The sequence below is a fragment of the Osmerus eperlanus genome, chromosome 18 (assembly GCF_963692335.1).
Source record: "Osmerus eperlanus chromosome 18, fOsmEpe2.1, whole genome shotgun sequence".
Classification (NCBI taxonomy): domain Eukaryota; kingdom Metazoa; phylum Chordata; class Actinopteri; order Osmeriformes; family Osmeridae; genus Osmerus; species Osmerus eperlanus.
Genome location: NC_085035.1, coordinates 11,452,663 through 11,472,844, shown reverse-complemented (window position 1 = coordinate 11,472,844; position 20,182 = coordinate 11,452,663). Strand labels below are relative to the sequence as shown.

Here is a 20,182-nt window from a genome sequence, read left to right as displayed (position 1 = left end):
CTGCCAGGCCTCTACTGCAACCGTCTTCAGTTCCTGCTTGTTCTTGGGGCATTTTCCCTTCAGTTTTGTCTTTAGCAAGGGAAATGCATGCTCAATTGGATTTAGGTCAGGTGATTGACTTGGCCATTGCAGAACATTCCACTTCTTTGCCTTAAAAAACTCTTTGGTTGCTTTCGCAGTATGCTTCGGGTCATTGTCCATCTGCACTGTGAAGCGCCGTCCTATGAGTTCTGAAGCATTTGGCTGAATCTGAGCAGATAATATTGCCAGAAACACTTCAGAATTCATCCTACTGCTTTTGTCAGCAGTCACATCATCGATAAATACAAGGGAACCAGTTCCATTGGCAGCCATACATGCCCACGCCATAACACTACCTCCACCATGCTTCACTGATGAGGTGGTATGCTTTGGATCATGAGCAGTTCCTTCCCTTCTCCATACTCTTCTCTTCCCATCAGTCTGGTACAAGTTGATCTTGGTCTCATCTGTCCATAGGATGTTGTTTCAGAACTGTACAGGCTCTTTTAGATGTTTTTTGGCAAACTCTAATCTGGTCTTCCTGTTTTTGAGACTCACCAATGGTTTACATCTTGTGGTGAACCCTCTGTATTTACTCTGGTGAAGTCTTCTCTTAATTTTTGACTTTGACACAGATACGCCTACCTCCTGGAGAGTGTTCTTGATCTGGCCAACTGTTGTGAAGGGGTTTTTCTTCACCAGGGAAAGAATTCTTCTGTCATCCACCACAGTTGTTTTCCGTGGTCTTCCGGGTCTTTTGGTGTTGCTGAGCTCACCAGTGCGTTCTTTCTTTTTAAGAATGTACCAAACAGTTGATTGAGCCACACCTAATGTTTTTGCTATCTCTCTGATAGGTTTGTTTTGATTTTTCAGCCTAACGATGGCTTGCTTCACTGATGGTGACAGCTCTTTGGACTTCATATTGAGAGTTGACAGCAACAGATTCCAAACACAAATACCATACTTGAAATGAACTCTAGACCTTTTATCTGCTCCTTGTCAATGAAATAACGAACTCCCATGAGGGAATAACATACACCTGGCCATGGAACAGCTGAGCAGCCAATTGTCCAATTACTTTTGGTCCCTTAAAAAGGGGGGGGCCACATATAAAATGTATTGTAATTCCTACACCGTTCACCTGATTTGGATGTAAATACCCTGAAATTAAAGCTGAAAGTCTGCACTTAAAGCACATCCTGATTGTTTCATTTCAAATCCATTGTGGTGGTATACAGAGCCAAAATGATGAAAATTGTGTCAATGTCCAAATATTTATGGACCTAACTGTACATGAAAACATAAAGACCGGGGCCCCGTTCGTCGTAAGGGTTGAAGCTAAATTAATCAATTGTCCCTTTAGCCTGTTAACATTAGTGAGATGAGTGAGAACAGCAAATATCGGTTCGTCAACGGCTGATCCGCATCCAAATCATGTGGTTAATTTCAATCAGGCTAAACTTATCAGGGAAATTGCACGTGCACGTCCTACTTCAAAAGGCAGGAAAGGTCGATCACCAAAACCGTGATTTTCTAACGGTATGATGGCGGAAAAGACAAAAGAGAGAGCGGTGATAGGCTATTCTCGCCATCCGAGCAAACTATTATAATGAGTCTCTACGAAGACAATAAGCATATTATCATGGCTAAGTCAAACACCGCCACCACTGCCAGAGCAAGACAAGCAGCTTGGCAAACAATTGCCGATAAGCTAAATGCGAAAGTTTTGGGGAAATGTATAAGCTCATCTTAAGTGCCTCATTACCCCAATCAATCAGATCACATTTCTTTAAATGTGCCTGCTGGCAGTAGGCTTAATGAAAATTAATAATCGAATGAGATCTTGCTAGCGAAAATAATGATCTCAACTCTTTCAGAATAAGTAGGCTAGATAAAAACAAGGCCAAAGAGTATCTAATTGATACGAATTCATAGACACTTATGAGGATATGTAGGCTACTGCGCTTATATCATGTACTATATATGTGTATATGCATGTAGGCATATGTGTAAATCCCTCTTTGATGTCATTGACTGGGACATGGCCAGGGAATATGATGAATTGATTCATCAGCTGGTTAAGCGCCAAGTACACTTTTCTTACAGCAACGCATGCTGCGGCTTTGCCAATGTTTTCTGCATCGCCTATACTGTATAAAAAATGTAGCCTATACCTGACGCAAAAAACCTCAAGGCTATGCAGAGTCTGAAGCACAGTTAAAGTTTATTGTCAATTTCTTCACATGTCAAGACATAAAAAGGAATCGATATGACGTTTCCCACTCTCCCACAGTGAAACATATAAAAAGCACAGGCACAACAGATAAGACAAGACATTTCCTAAAACATAGCGTTACATATTCACATACAGCAGCATAAGCTCATAATAAAGCATAAAGCTTGCTCCGGCGTGTGATATTTGCAATGTACGGCCCGAGAAGGTCTTGCAAAGAAATGAGTCCTTGTCCGCTGAATTGATATCGCTCAAACAAGAACTCATCCGTATGAAATAAAGGATCTTGGCAATCGCGAAGAACTCTATTGGTATGGAAAGCTAATCGAACTAAAATATAGCTCCTTGGTCAACTGGGTCTCTCAAAAAGGGAGCTGCCATGTTATTTTCCGGGGGTGTGGCAAGCTTATCCAGCTACACTTACGTTAGCCTGCTCTGGAGCAGGTTAGTGCTAATTGATATGTTACTATGGTGATTTATCGAAAGTTGCTTCCACGAACCAAAGAGGGGCGTTTTTTATCTTAGCCTTGAAAATTAGCTCGCTAAACCGCTTAGCGAGCTATGACGAATACCCCCCTGGACGACACGGAACCTTTGAGGGTAAGTAGAGAGTTTGGCTTTGTAAACAACACCAAAGTGGTGACTGGACAAAGACGTTAACTAAACTTGCTGTTGTGACTCGATCTTGAAATGGTTTACATATCTACAAGCACAAGAATCGTAGCTTTCCAATGATGTATAACATGTGTATTAGTCAAAAAAATATATTTATTAACATTTAGTGCGTAGTAACTGGGGGAGTAGGGGGCAGTGTTTCGGTCCCGCGGGCGGGCCCGGACGAAAAACAGTTCATTATTTTCACATGAAGCACCTTGTCAATAAATGACACCCTATGATTGCAAATGTACTTTCTGGGTATTATACATATTGGAAACTACAAACTCTCCTGGATACAAATCTGTTTAACCCTTGTGCTGCCTTCGGGTCACATGACCCAAAGGTTCATAACGAACCACCGTTGTGTTTACCCAATTTTACCCAATACAAAAACAAATAACAATTATTTTCTTTTAACCATTGCAATGTGGGGGGTCTGAGACAGCCCGACAGTTAAAAGAAAATGCTTCACTTTGTTTTTGTAGGAGGTAAATTTGTCGCAATACGACGGTGGGTCACAATGACTGATGGGTCAGAATGACCCGAAGATAACACAAGGGTTAAATCACTCAGATATCTTTATCACAACTGAAGTTACATCATTTTAAAGTCGACCTGTGTCAAAAAGTGATATGGGAGAAAATCCTTTTGTTCGTAATGATGTTGTGAATGTAAATGTCAGTTTAAGTATAGGCTACATTAATAACTTCTCAGCAAGGTATTTCATTGATCAGTTGTTATGGGCTGCTGCAGCACTCAAAAGAGCAGGCAAACTAAGCATTTGATATGACATGGCCTTGAAAATCTTGCTAGCTAGACATGTCCAAAAACCGTTGAAATTAATAGTGTTTCATAAGTAATCATATACTTTTTGTACATTACAATGAAGTTTAGGGTGTTAACTATACAAAACTTAAAAAATCTCAATTTTGACAGAAAACGATTTTCGATCTTTTATGGCTTATAGCCAAAAATGAGCGGCCGCGACATCCACGGGTTTCCGCAGGCCGCCACACATACTTAAAAAATTATATTCTAAAATGGCCGTGGGGCAGTTAGGCTACATGACAGTAAACAAAAGCTGCAAGACATCCAATGCAACTGCCACGAGACACTTGCGTACCACTATTAACAGTCAGGTGGCTGAGCGGTGAGGGAATTGGGCTAGTAATTCGAAGGTTGCCAGTTCGATTCCCGGCCGTGCCAACTGACGTTGTGTCCTTGGGCAAGGCACTTCATCCTACTTGCCTCGGGGGAATGTCCCTGTACTTACTGTAAGTCGCTCTGGATAAGACTGTCTGCTAAATGACTAAATGTAAATGTAAATGTAAACTGTCATGTACCAGTGGAGGCGCTGTCACGTACCACTAGCTACTGTCACGTACCACTAGCTCCACTGGCACGTACCACTAGGTGCCAGTAGAGGCACTGGCACGTACCACTAGCCACTGTCACGTGCTACTCGCTCCACTGGCATGTACCACTAGCTACAGTACAGTACAGTTTCGGTTCTAACTGCCTCTCCACGTAGTTGTACCTTTTGTTACTACCCCAGGTTAGCAGTGAGCACCACCCACTGTCTTTTTAGGTGATTAGAACCGGTCTGAGGGGCGGGCGTGTTTGTTTATGTTCTTTTCTTTGTTGCCACTGATAGTCCTCTTTGATCCCGGTGTTGCTGTTGGTAAATAAATGCATTATGTCCTTATATTGAGTACTTGGTTTGTGTGACTGCACCCTCACTGGCTTTACCTGTAGCCCTATGTTACGTACTTCCACTCCGAGCCATTGGGAGGCGTAACACTAATGTTGAATCTATTGTGTACATTAAAGGTATTTTTCCATATTGTGTGCTGGGAGATATTCGTAAGGATATAACAATGAGCTAGAAATTAGTATAACGTTATTCAACACCATGCAGCCCATTTACTTTCGGTGTCTGAAATACAATTCCAAAAATAGCCTGATGTAAAGTCTCTACAGACTGTAGCTTGCTTTGCTAAATAGAATGCTAGCTAGCAAGCATTCACGATATGTGAGACCTTTTATTTATAAGATGTTAAATACCCATGCCATTTGTCTAAGTGTTTCACATGATAATTGGTTCGTAGAGTAGTTAACATAAGTAACGCAATGCATTGTATTATTCATCTGCTAAGCTTACGATATTAGCCCTTGTGTTATCTTCGGGTCATTCTGACCGATCAGTCATTGTGACCCACCGTCGTATATAAGACTTTACCGCATACAAAAACAAAGTGAATCATTTTCTTTTAACCGTTGGGATGTCTCAGACCCCCCACATTGCGATGGTTAAAAGAAAATTATTTTTATTTGTTCTTGTATTGGGTAAAATTGGGTAAACACAACGATGGTTCGTTATGAACCTTTGGGTCATGTGACCCGAAGGCAGCACAACGGTTAAGTGGAAATCATGATCCTGGCTGACTTCAGTCTTTAGCTGAGATCTATACTGACTGCATATTGTTTAGACATATAGGCTACGTCAATTAAATTGAATGCAAATCCATAAATACCCTTCAGTATACAATACAAAAGAAAAAATACTCTGAATTCTATATAGGGCTGACGTGAGGTGAACATAATATTATTATCAAACAATGTGAACTTTCTTCTTCAGGTTCTGACTCTGAGGCTCAGTCAGGGATATAGGGAGAGAATAGCCAGGCAAAATGAAACGTTCCAAAAATATCCAGAGTTACTTCCTTATGAACAAACAAAGAAATGACTCTTACACAGATAGCAATGAGCCTGCAACAGTGCCTGCTGCAATGTCTGCTCATCAAGGTATGTCCTCTGAACATCAGTAAGAGTTAATAAGTATGTTTTAAACGTATGATATCAGTCAGTCTAAAAGCAATTGTCCAGTTCTGCCGGTTTTACATGGAATAGTCTAGGGTTTGAAAGACTGCCAAAATATGTAATTTTAATCACATTGTCACATGTCCAGAGTTGACAATAACATAAGCTCACTTGTCACAGACACTTTAACTGGGAGAGATCAGTATGCTCCATTCTCCACTTCTCCCACTCCACTTGGACCTCCATCCAGTTCCAGAAACCAGAATCTTAATGAAATTATAAATACATGAGAATAAACTGCTGGTTTACAAACAAATCGTTTTAACAAATCGAGGCGACAAAGCGTTTGCTGACCTGTCGAGGAGTAAACATTTGGTTTCTTATATACTACAACAATACGTGGGAAGATCACAAATCAAACAGGTCGAATCTGGAGCAGATGCCATATTGTCAGAGCAATCAGCTGCACTTGCACTGGTGACGTCACTACACCTCCAAGGCAACATCAATTTATCTTCTGTCTGCTTTAGATACTTTTTTTAAACGCAAAGCGATTGCGGGGAGTTTGCGGACCTGTGCAGAAACCATATTTGGTTGTTTTAGTTTTTTTTTAGGCAACTTAGGCTACTTTGTTGCCGAGCAGATGTTACGTTGTTAAGGTCAATGGCTACATCTCCAAGGCAACCGCTTGTTGCTAGGTCCATAAAACCGTTTATTTACCTCTGCGAACATTCGGGAGGTATATAAACGGTATTATTAACTTTTGCTCTGCTCTGGGGTTGTGCCCCTGCCTGGCCACCCTGTTAAAAATGTTATAGACACGCCCCTGACACTGAAACTGATAACACCCCTTAGAGACATAGTGTATGTGAAGGGTGGGCTGAATGCTTTGTTTTAGGTAAATGTAACGCTGATCAAAGGAAGCTCTGGTTAATTTTAACGCTGGATAAATTCTTAATATCAAACCCAAAGACAATATTTTCATGACACATATTTTGAAACAAATTACTGTTACAAAGAGGCTTGCGATTAACAAGTCTTAATATGTGTAGTGAAGCTATGTCGTACCATGCAGCTGTCTGCTCCAACAACGGATCTTCAGACCATGCCTCTGCTTTAAAGCCTTTGCAGCGCCATGGACAGTACAACCATGACGCATCAGCACAAGGTCATCACGTGTGTGAGTGTGTCTGTTAGAGAGAGAGAGACTGCACCTACATTATGGCCTCGACGCATTTTATGGAACGCTTTCTTTTGATCTAGCCCGGTTGATGTCTTAGCTCAGCTGCATTCAATTTAGCCAGGAGCCTATAGTCTCTCCGTCTGTAAATTGTCTAATTTAGGGTTGCTTGAATGCTGACAATCACGCCGTGTTCTTGTATCATACAATAGATGTTTATCCACATAAAAAGTCAGTCACGGTCTCGTTCATAGAGTCGGTTACCCCCTCCTCTCTCTGCCTCGAGACTCATGTGGTCCAGTCCCGCCCATCACTGTCTAGAATAACCGTCCTCTACAATACAAAACAGTATACTCAGTACCTCCCTCTAGTTTCGCTCCCTTTTGCACTGCACTAGCATCAGTGTGTGATTCTCTGCTTACCTTCCTAGACCTCCACCCTTTTGTCTAGCTGAGAAAAAAACACGCATAGGTGCTTGCTCTGCTGCCCCCGAAATATCGGAATATCTCTTCCGATTAACGGAGCTCGCTATCTTTCAATCCTCTCGACATCATTACTCTCTTCTCTGTGTACCGATGCTTACGACCTCGCCGAACCGAAGGATTTCTCTCGAGCATGACAAGGACTCCCAACTCATCTGCAATTCAATATCTACGTTTGACCAAAAGCAGGATCACTGGATACATGCTCCAGCAGAAGTTTTCAGCTAAACTAAAACACCTTGGACAGCAACCCGAGCATAGGGGAGAATCAGATTTCGGTAAGCCAGTCATTTTATCCATCTGCATGATCTTCATCCATGTTACTGTAATCATAGACGTTAGTTGAAAGATGAAGGCTATGGAAGCATGCTTAGTGCGGGAATGCTGCATGCTCAGCAAAGTAAAATGTCATTTTATCAAAATATAGCCTTTTAAAGCTCGTTTACGGTTTTGCTTTCTCATACATTGCATAGTGGACCTGTATCTTGTGAATCGACGTGATCTTGTGTGGTGTTACTATTCTGCTTTAAATCTAAATTCAGTGTATCGAAACACAAATCGCCTACTTATAGGCTGGATATGAAATGCCTTTCAAGGTGTTCTGCTGTGTGCATTTCCTTTTAATTCTGTCAGAAGCGCCGTTATGGTAAAAGAAGAGAGATGCTCTGGAATGGAACGGGAGGGGTAGGTGAGGGGATGAAGGATTGGAATAGAGAGAGAACAGTGCGAATTCGTTTTCTGTTCACGCACAGTTTTCTTTCACACAGATCCTCGCTTCAATGAATGGCCTTCTGAGTCAAACCATGGCACATTCAAGTTCGAGGGCGTAACGGTATACAATAATGTCCAAGGCTTAGGCCTAGTATAAGCTGCATTTTACCCCAAAACAAGCGACTGGTCGTTAATTAGTTTCCACTCCGCGTCTTTTCACACGGATCCGTTACATTTTAAAACCGTCCTCTATACAAATTATTTTTAACACTCGTTAGCCTACGTGCTTTGGTGTTTATTAGCAACTGATTACTGCGCATTCCATTTTCTCACCGTATCTGGTTTATTATGTGTCCGTTGTAGCTTGTATTGTGAATCAACCGATTTACTTTTGAAGAAAAAAAGCACAATAATATTCATATAATGAGGTGTTTGTGTGTCTGTATGTGTGTGGGTGTACATGTTTTCCATCGAATGTGCACGTAATACATTTGTCGTCATTGGACTGCAGGCCCAATAATGGGTAAAGACGTTCAATTTGGATCCGTTTTCTTAAACTTTCATTCGAAATTTGTGACAGACAGAAGAACATCTATTTTGTATCTTTAGTAGGTAGTTCCCCCTCTGTTATCTCTTTGAAATGGTCGAATTGCGTTTCTGTCTAGCAACTGCTGGGGGAGCTCTCACTCTTTTCTGCCAGGTGTCACGTTTTCCACGAGTGGCAGGACTAGGCGTATGCTGATAGATACTCCACGAAATTATAAATGCAATTACTAGAATTTTAATTAAATTAGTTTGAACTTTTACTTGTTGCTTGTTGAAAATGGTGTTTAAAGTTTGTCCCTAAAATGTGTATGGTCCAAGAAACGTTTGAAAACAAATGGGCTATCAATTATTCTATATGCATATGTTTCAATGCACAATTATTTGAGTATGCTGATACTGTCAATAGAGCCCACTTTGTGAGTTATGCGCGTTCATCATGGAAATATTCCCAAAATGTGTCAACGTGCTTTTAACACACATTGACAGTATGCCAATACATTGTATGACAATGTTCTGCTTATCCACAGAGGAAAAACCTTCTATGATTCCTGATCTAAAATGCCTAATTCAATCTGTTGGCCTTTCAAATGGCAACATGCTTGCAACATTCTGTAATAATTTTCAAAGGGAAAGCATTCCCCATCACATATGCCAAGAAGGAAATGCCAGCAGTAGCTTGAGGCTGCATCTCTGTCCCAGTCTCTCTGACCCTATGTTGACAAAGCCTTCAAATACTATGGGAACATGCAGCAGCATAATGTTTCTATAGATTTGTGCAGTGCACCTCAATGATGAATTGATTGCAGCCTTGTGTGTTGCCATCATTCATAAAGGAAAAAAAAGAACAATGTGCATTTATAGGCTCTAACACAAACATACACACACAGAGACACAAGAACTGCCTGTCATGCTTTACTTCTTTGCACTGGGAGGAAGGCAATACTTGGTGACAAGAATATCAACTACAAATTTGAGTAATTTACTTCAATATCCTGGACTCGGTCATCTGTCCCTGCAGCTTCAGCAACCATTCTGCTGTGTGCTTATTGTTTCTCCTCCTCAGATAGGAAGGGCAGGGCTTTAAATCTTGGATCCAGTGCTGTGGCCATGTAAAGCGTGTTTTTCTCCACAACACTGGCATATCTCTTCTGAATGTCTTCCTTGAGTGCTATTTTTATGTATTTAGCAATTGGTTTATCTCCAAGAGTCTCGTTTGTGTCGTGCAACAACTTTGCTTGTAAGGGCGCAATAACTGACAGTATAGGATCGCTCTCCTCCGACATAATGCACATAGCCACTTTCATTGGCTTTAGGGCCTGAATAAACTCCTCTGCATTTGAGATGTCAAACTCGGTCAAAGTGCAGATATCCTTCTCATTTTTTCAGACTTCTGGAGACAGTAGAGCGGCAGTGACAGCTGGCTGTTGTTCTAGAAATCTTTCAACAATATCGTAAGCACTTTTCCATCTTGTAGGGATGTCCGATATCAGTTTGTGAGCGGGCAGCTCCAGCAGCTTTTGTTTTTGTTCCAGGGTGTAGCTTCCAATCGTACGTCGATGGAAGAATCCGAGTATGTGCCTCACTTTTCCTAATAGCCTCGCCACAGTGGGCAGTTTCAGCGCACGTTGAGAGGCCAAGTTAAGTGTGTGTGCGTAACACCTAACATGTTTAAAGTTGGCCAACTGTGCAGCAACAATCATGTTAGACGCGTTGTTGGTAACGATAGCTGGGTCTTAACTATTAATTTCCCATTCCCTTGCAGCTTTCTTCAGTACATCTGTTGTTTGTAGAATGTGTGACGCCAGGTGCCATTCCTCTGTAATGTGGTGGGATGTTATTGTTATATCGGACTGCGTGGCTCTAGAAGTCCAGGCATCGCACGTAAGTGCAACCCTCTCAGCTGTACAAAGTGATTCTTGGATTTCCAACTTTACATTTACATTTAGTCATTTAGCAGACGCTCTTATCCAAAGCGACTTACAGTAAGTACAGGGACATTCCCCCGAGGCAAGTAGGGTGAAGTGCCTTGCCCAAGGACACAACGTCATTTTGCACGGCCGGGAATCGAACTGGCAACCTTCTGATTACTAGCCCGCTTCCCTAACCGCTCAGCCACCTGACTCCCAGCCACTTTACATCATTGTACAGTTTTGGCATAAAAGTTTCAGTGAAAAATCGATGGGAAGGGATGACATATGTGGGCTCCAAAGTGTGTAGCATGTAGCGAAAGCCCTCGTTTTCAACGACACTGTAAAGGCACAGGTCTTCGCATATAAAGTATGAAACGGCTTTTGTAATTCTTTTGGCGCGGTCCGAATTGTGTGGAAGTTTAATTACATTAAGATTGTCCTCAATCGTTCGTTGGGTGCCTTTCACTTCTGCAGGTCATCATCTAGCTTCGGATGGTGTCGTGTGAGATGAGTCCTCAAATTGGTGGTATTGCCCGAGTACCTGATTTTTGTTATACATAACTTGCACACACGTGAGATGTCAAGTTCTTTTTTCCCTGCAATATTGTTGAAACCAAAGTGAGTCCATACTTTAGATTTGAAATGTTGTGGCGCAACTCGAATATCGTTTGCATCTGCCATGCTAACGCAACAGAAGAATAGTAACTAATGTTGCTACGTTTGTTCTCTCAAAAACAGCAGTGCGCCATCTGTAGGATTATCGCAATAACAGAATAGTTTTTTTTTATTCAAATAAAAGTAACCTTTTTTACTTTTCATGGCTTAAAATAACTTCAAAAAGTTTTGGGATTTGAGAATCGATGTTTGAATTGCCAAAAATAGTATTGCGATACATCACTGTATCGATTTTTACCCCCATCCCTAGTACTTGACCAAATCTGTCGATTCACTACTTGGTGGGGGGATATTAGGAGGGGGATGGGATATTGCACTTTGTACAGACAAACACAGCCTACATACGAAACATTACAGCTAGGCTGGGAACTGCGCTATAAAGATAGCTGAATGGAGAAATAGGGGCTGAGTTTGCTTCTGTTATAACAAATGTCTATTATCTGTCCTTCTAGTTGTTGTTGATGGGCCGCCAAATTGATTTATCAAATGCAAATCTCGTCTGCACACATAATGCGCTACTGCTCATGAGATCCACACTGGGACCTGGAGTCCTAATGTTACAGTAATAAAAAAAACTAGAGAAGGTACAATTTCTGGGGAAATTGTAGGGTGTGCTTGCTTGCGTCGGTTGCACAGGGGTCCGTTACATCTATTTAGGGAGAAATGGCTAATTCAAAATAAGTTTGCTACGAGCAAGCTAGTTGCGGTGGCTACCAAACTTCACTGAGTGAGGGGATTGTTTGAAATTGCCGGAAATGAGAATGTTTGTTTTGACATAAAGTTTAGGCTGTGGCACTGAAGCCAGCGACGCACCACACAAGCTTGAGTTTAAACTTTACATACATTCTTTAATGTGACATTACTTACTGTACATGCAAATCTTGATTTGCTTAAATGTACATGTATGAAGCTTCTAGTAGTAGCAAAGAGTCAATATAAGTTCTTTGATACTCGCTGTGCAACAGCACATCAATCCATGCGTCGTTGCTAACGTGTGCTGACGTGGTGACGTAGATAGCACTGAGTACCCTTCGTCGACTAAAGGCACTTTTTTGCCACAAAAACGTCGTTACCTCCTAAACTGTGCAACGGAACGTAAATGAAAATACAAGCTACGCAATCGAGACCAAGACAAACATTTTGACACAGGCGTTGTCTATGTAGTACAAATATTGACTGATCCTTAGGGGGGCGAAAATAAACAATAATAAATATATATGTGAGAGAACAAAGGTTGTGCTCTACGGTCGTAAATGCAGTGTTTCAGGCTTTTTTTAACTACTAATAAAATGTCGGCAGAAGATTGAGCGACACGGTTGGCCGGCCCCCCTTTCCCCAAGGCCGGTTGGTGTATTCCAAATGAATGTGCAGCCCTTACCCCGCCCCCTTTTGTCTCGCTTACACACGACAGTGACACTGAGATCGAAAGCTAGCTAGTAGAGACTATCGAACGATCGAAAACCAGAAACGTAAGGGGCTGAAAAATAAGAGACAAAAAGACATCATCTTCACTAGACAAGGTCTTACCAAATGAAAAACGGCTATGTTTATTTTACTTAAAGCTCAAACTATTTGGCGCTCAAATAAAACCCCAAAAATGTTGTGAAACTGTGAAACTCCCTAACTTGCATTACATCAAACACAGAATGTGGATGCATTGGCAGGGCAGCTGTGGTGGTGTATACGGGTGCCGGTTCTGGTGGGCCAGTCTGGATAAAAGTCCAGGGCCTATTTTTACTCCCAGTCCGTCCCTGCTTGCAAACGACGGAAGCATGGCAGTTGGCCCCGCTTCTCTCCTCCTCATTTCATTTAAAGCTACAGACACAGAAATGGCATGTCCTAAGGAAAACTCATCGTGGGACTGCTCGTAGTGGCTGTAATTCTGCACCATGGCTGAATTTCGGGAAAGAGACTTCAGAAACAGTAATAGGGGACAACTAAGGCAACTAACTTAAAAATACCGTAAAGCAAAAACCCAACCTATATACCACACAGCGACCTATCTACGTCAGATCACAGACAGTTGCATTCTGTTACTCAGATGGTACGATGCAAAGACAAAGTAATTAACACATTAAAAAAAAACTCAGAGACTGCAGGTAGGTCTTTTCTGTTATCTGCAATTGATTTAGCTAGTGTTGCTGTTGTTGCTAAATTCAATAAATTCGATAGGGCGGAGCTTCAGCTCCTTCAGGTGACACGCCCCCCAGTCTCAAGCAGAGAAGACTGCTGATTTCAAAGCCTAATTTAACATACTTGTTAGTGTTTTTTTTCATTCGAATTTGGATGGGTAGTTAACAACACATTCTTCTGTGGTGTGATGAACTTAAAACTAATTTTCAATTCCACTTTACAGCATCTTTAACATGTCCTTAGTTTGGAGATATTTTAGTCTCAAAACACAGGCAAGCAAGACGGCAAATTGCAATTTGTGTAAAGCCAGCGTGTCAAGGGGTGGAACTACATTGGCATCGTACAACACCACAAATTTGATCAAGCACCTGCAAAAGTTTCATGTGAAAGAGCACCAGGCTCTTCCACATGCTAGCCAACTGCCAAAAAAGCAACTCAAGCAGCAGCAGACAGTCACTGAGGCATTAGAAATATGCGATAAACTTTCATCAGAAATAACGAAGGCTAAAGCGATGACAGAAAAGTTGCTCAATTTCATAATTCTCGATGACCAACCACTATCTGTCTTGGAAAATGTCGGATTTCGAAGCCTGTTGGAACACTTGGAGCCAAGGTATAGTCTGCCATCCAGAAAATACATATCAGAAACTTCTATACCCGAACTATATGTGTCACCACAGTTAGTGGCACAGTTAAAACTACATGAGCTTCACAACTGATATTTGAACCTCGGATGTGAGCCCAATGTCTCTCATAAGTCTCACTGTACACTGGGTGACCTCGGAATGCGCACTACAGAATGCGGTACTTACAGCAAAAAAGTGTAGGGGGTCATACACCAGCAATTCAATTCCTGCCTCCATTAAAGGGATTCTAGATGACAGGAAGATCCCTTTGGTGTGTGATTCTGCAGACAATGCAAGTAATATGAAGAAGGCGGTCCCTAACTTGGGCTGAAAAAAAAGAAGATCCAGAATCATGTTGTGTTCTGGAAAATCTGAAATACAGATGCACATTTTCTGCTGAAGATGTTTTACATACCTACATAACTACTCTACTTACTGAGAAGTTGCTGCTTCTCCTGCAACCTGTGCTGACAAGTTTAGGGTATGGGCAAAGCAACCCACCTTTAAAAGCTTCAAATTCTTCAGTGCAACATCCATATTGCTGGCATTGTCTACTGTGGCAGCTACAACTTTAGTGTTTATCTGGAATTCCTTCAGAATGCAATTTATCTTCATCCCACCATGAGACCTTTCTTTCACTCAAACACATCTTTGGTGTTTAGCACATTCTGCTTAATGTGGCCATCACTGGTGGAGTGCACAGAAACTGTTAAATAGAGTCCTTTGCCACACTGGTCCACATGTAATAGTAGCCTTACTTGATTTTTTTTTTCTCAAGAGTAGGAATAAGAGTGTTGGACAGATCATCCTTGGATGCGGGTCAGTAGTGAAGATTAAGGGCAATGGTTATCTCTCTGTATAAATAAAGATTTGTTTTGACAAATGTACACAGTTTTGAAACACATCAAGTAAATTTAAAATGTTCACATGACTTACATTCAACTCAGACCACATTTACACATAGCCGGGTATTTACAGAAACAAATATTTCTGCCCCTCCGTTTAAAAAAAAAACGTTGTACACACAAGATCGTTTTCAAAAATGTTTCTGTTTACATGAACCTGCATAAATACGCCCCCGAGCGCCATCATAACTATGCCAAACCTGTAGATGGCAGTGTAACGAGAAGGATAAAGCCATGCAAACCAATCAGAATTCTCAAAATCAACAACAACTACGAATAACACGATCGACTTCCTTTTCCTTTCAATAGTAAATATGCCGCAAGGTTCATTTGTTTGGACCCAGTACGAAGTGGAGCTGCTGCTTCGAGTCGAGGCCTTGGATTATATGGCAAAATAAAGCCCTTGATAATGTATATTGGGAATCATGCCAAACTAAATACTTGGACATGTTGGCATTGTTCTTGGAACAGTACCCGTCCGAGACCTCAAACACAAATCAGTTGTGTTTGTAAATACAAACAGGCCAAAAGGGTTTGCATTGACGCATAAATGAGCACTACCGTAACAGCATCCATGATCAGTAAGCAAACTAACTGTAAACATAGGACGCTCACATGACGTGATGCATTTTTTGTCGCATACTGTTGCGTTTGAGAACCTAAAACTCAGTTTAACCTAGTGCACACGCAAAAACGGAGTTTTCAGAAATCTCCACTTTGGCCGGAGTTTTTAGAAATGATCGTTTTCCGTGATAAAACCTCAGTTTTTGTGTAAATGAAAGGCCAAACCGCATGAAAATATATGCGTTTTTCCTGTACAGGCAATGCTGACACTTTTCATACTATTTCCAAGGAATCAAACACTCGACGGGCATGGCTGCTCGAACCATTTCACCAAAGACAGTTTTGAAAACCTTGGATAATTTAAAGCAGGATTTGCTAAGAAGCTATTTCTGAAAAGAGGTGCTGTTCCGACCGTATGCTCATCACAACCGCAAGCTGTAAGTATGATTTTGTCGCTAACAGTTATTAGCAATGCTAACGTCTCCTGTATCTAGCATAGGTAGAATGTGTGACGATTTCGTTTATTGGCGTTATTTCATTTTCCTGACTGTGTTTCATTGAAATAAATAACCTGTCACGATGCATGTTTGGCTATATTGCTTCTTTGCTCCGCAGCTTTGCTCGTTGTAAACTAACCAATCAGCGCACAGCTCATCTAAATATTCATGAGCATGCCATAAAAGGGAGAAAATCTCTGGTTTCATTCCGGGGCTATTTCACAGGGTTGCATCAGGGCGCATAGAACAGCACCCAGGCCATTTTCAGCCAAACCAATGTTACATACCCTATTCGGAGACCTTAGAAACAGTGTGAAAGACCCTATAAAATCAGTCAATGACCCCTTTAAAAAGTTAGGCTACTGGATAATGTATTAATTGGGGAGTCAGATGGCTGAGCGGTGAGGGAGTCGGGCTAGTAATATGAAGGTTTCCAGTTCGATTCCCGGCCGTGTCAATTGACGTTGTGTCCTTGGGCAAGGCACTTCACCCTACTTGCCTCAGGGGGGAATGTCCCTGTACTTACTGTAAGTCGCTCTGGATAAGAGCGTCTGCTAAATGACTAAATGTAAATGTAAAGTTGGAAATCCAAGAATCACTTTGTACAGCTGAGAGGGTTGCACTTACGTGCGATGCCTGGACTTCTAGAGCCACGCAGTCCGATATAACAATAACATCCCACCACGTTACAGAGGAATGGCACCTGGCGTCACACATTCTACAAACAACAGATGTACTGAAGAAAGCTGCAAGGGAATGGGAAATTAATAGTTAAGACCCAGCTATCGTTACCAACAACGCATCTAACATGATTGTTGTATGTTGTATGTAAATGTAAATTGACATTAGGTTATTTATTTAAAACAATGTCAAAAACGTCAATGTCGATGTGTTCGGAGGGTGTCTGATTTTTTTATCAATGAAGTAAAGGTCTATAAAAAAGGACCTCGACCTACGTAGCCTATCGTTCATGTTATTCATGGCATGTTATTTTGATGAAGTGGTGGATGAGGGAGCTGTCATAGTACATGGCTTAAAGGGAACATTCTTTCTGGAAGAAGTCACGTGGCCGTGAACATTGCGCTTTGCCCGTGGTGGCATGATATGATCCATGTTCTACCTCTTGGGCTGCTTAAGAATAGGGTGCATGTGCAATTATCTTGACTTCTTGAATCTGACTTGAATTAGTCGGATTGAGTGAACTAGAATTGGTCTTTATGGAACCGCTTTAGCCCCGACTGACTTGTTAGGTTAATTCAAGTCAGGTTTGGGATTTTAAGTCCACCTTTTTTGAGCGGCCTTTAGGGAACAGGCCTCAGCTTGCAATCCACTTTTGGGTCGGGACCCACCAGTTGAGAAACATGGTCTTACACATTATTAGACAGATGCAATATTAAACATCCCTGTAACAATAGGATTGTTAATTACGTACAGTTGTACGGGGGACTGATTTAGAGGTTACATTGTGCATGCGGACCAGTTCAGATAACGTTACCTAGACAGAGAGTTGAGAGATGACGACTCCACACATGCAATAAAGTTCAAGTAAGCAAAACTGCTTTAATCGTCCATTATGTATAGTCCAGATATAGACAGAACATTATGAAACATGGTGACAGCGTTGTGCACGTCGACAATTGTCAGAATTAACTATGAATAGTGAAAGTTTTAGCTAGCTGATAGCGATGGAAGGGCTAAAACCCCCGGGAACTTTGGGTTTGGACTCCATCAAAAGTTGAAAGGAGGAGTTCACACTGTACATAGACCTTAACATGCCAGACGCCGAAGAGACCACAAAAGTCAAGCTATTCAACTATCTCATCTGAGAAAAAGGCAGAGAACTTTGGACAACTTTGTCGAGTGCTAGCCCTTCAGCGAGGATCACAGTGAGTTCAATGATCAAGCAGTTCGACGAGTACTGCAACCCAAAGGTAAACGAGACTGTGGAAAGGTACCGATTCTTCATGAGGAACCAAGGATTGGATGAAAATGTGGACAGCTATAAAACAGACTTGAAAATTCTTGCTAGCAGTTGCAATTTTGGGAATAGCAGAACACTGCAAGGACAGACAGTGGAGGAGGTACACTAAAACAGGCAGAAGAAAGAGAAAAAGACAATGAGATACTGTGCAAGTTTTGTGGTAGAACACACAAGAGGAATAAGAAAAATGCCCAGTAGGAAAACTAAGAAAGTGCATGCAGTACAGAGCAGACTAGTGACAGTGACTCTTATGAGGATGTCAACTGTATAACTGAAGTAAATAGAGAGGATGAAACTGTAAACCAAGTTAAAGACAGCCATAGTCAGGGCCAGCAGCTCTTTGCAGGAATGAAGATAGGGGAAAAGTTAGTTAACTTCCAGATAGACTGTGGAGCAACCTGTAATATCATCCCCATCGATCTACTAAACCCAGACACAGTTAGAACACACTAAGAAAGTGCTAGTGATGTATACAAGACCTGTAAGGTTAAGGTCAGAAACCCCAGAAACGACAAGCTGTACAGATTAGAGTTTCAAGTGGTTGACCAGAGTAGCAGAATCCCTTTACTGGGCAGAAAAGCATGCGAGGCAATGAAGTTGATAAAAGTACAGTACGAGAACATTCTGGCTATAGACAGCTTAGTGAAGAAAGAGCCAAGCCCAGTGACAAAGGGAGAAAGTGGCAAACACATGACTATGGACAATATAAATGAAGAGTTTGAAGATGTGTTCACTGGAGATGGCTGCATGGAGGGTGAATTTAGAATAGAGATAGATGCCAGAGTACCGCCAGTGAAACTGCTAAAGTGCAGACTGCCTGTAGCTATGATGACACCTCTACAAGAGGAACTCAAAGATCTAGAGAAGAGAGATAATCACACCACTGAACACAGACAAATTCAAGCTCAGACAAAAAGAGGTACCCTACATAGGTCATCTACTCACGGCCAAGGGACTGAGGATTGACCCTGAGAAAGTACGAGGAATCAGAGAGATGCCAAGGCCAACTGACGTGAAAGGGTTACAGAGACTATTTGGGATGGTCAACTACCTTTCTAAGTTCTATGACCTCGGCAAGGAGAACATGTGGGAATGGACAGACATCCAAGAAGGGGCGTTTCAAAGACTGAAAGATAAAATCGCTAAAGCAACAGTCCTACAGTACTACAAGGAAGGGGAGTTGACACTTCAGTGTGACGCATCAGATACAGGACTGGGGGCCGCCCTGACACAGAAAGGGAAACCGGTAGCATTTGGTAGTAGGACACTCACACCAACTGAAAAGGGCTATGCCCAAATAGAGACAGAATGCTTAGCCATAGTGTTTGGGATGGAGAAGTTTCATCAGTATACTTATGGTAGAGAGGTCACAGTACAAAGTGACCACAAGCCTCTAGAGATTATACACAGCAAGCCATTACTAAGTGCATCTAAGACACTGCAGAGAATGCTACTCAGGCTGCAGCAGTATGATATTAGTGTGAACTATGTTCCAGGCAGGGATATGCTACTTGCAGACACGCTGAGTAGAGCATACTTACCAGAGAGCACTAAGGGAGAGAGTGAGACAGATATAGAGACTGTGAAAATGGTCAGCTACCTACCCATTTCAGCAGAGGGGCTGAGTGCCATCAGGGCTGCAACAAAAGATGAAACAAAGTTACAGAGTGTGGCAAACAGGATTCTGTCAGGGTGGCCCAACATAAGAAAGGATTTACCAAGTTTCATCAGGCACTACCACACTTTCCAAGATGAACTGAGTTTCCAGGACGGCATTGGGTTCCGAGGGGACATAGCCGTGATACCTGACGCACTCCGGGTGGACATCACTCACAGGATCCACTCCTCTCACCTGGGAGTAGAAGGATGTCTGAGGCGAGCGAGGGAGTGTGTATACTGGTTGTAAATAAACGAGGAGATCAAGACCTTCATCTCCAAATGTGACATACAGTTAGGTCCATAAATATTTGGACATTGACACAATTTTCATCATTTTGGCTCTGTATACCACCACAATGGATTTGAAATGAAACAATCAAGATGTGCTTTAAGTGCAGACTTTCAGCTTTAATTTCAGGGTATTTACATCCAAATCAGGTGAACGGTGTAGGAATTACAACACATTTGATATGTGGCCCCCCCTTTTTTAAGGGACCAAAAGTAATTGGACAATTGGCTGCTCAGCTGTTCCATGGCCAGGTGTATGTTATTCCCTCATAAAGGGAGTTCGTTATTTCATTG

General features: G+C 41.8%; 1 protein-coding gene across 1 annotated transcript in view; it reads left to right on the top strand.

Moving 5' to 3' along the window:
• Positions 1–7,250: 7,250 nt before the first annotated feature.
• The window catches only part of brinp1 (bone morphogenetic protein/retinoic acid inducible neural-specific 1), a 250,264-nt gene continuing 237,332 nt past the window's right edge, over positions 7,251–20,182 (top strand). Inside the window, exon 1 of the mRNA XM_062484686.1 lies at positions 7,251–7,671. The gene's annotated coding sequence lies outside the window, so the exon portion shown is untranslated. The remainder of the gene's footprint in view (positions 7,672–20,182) is intronic.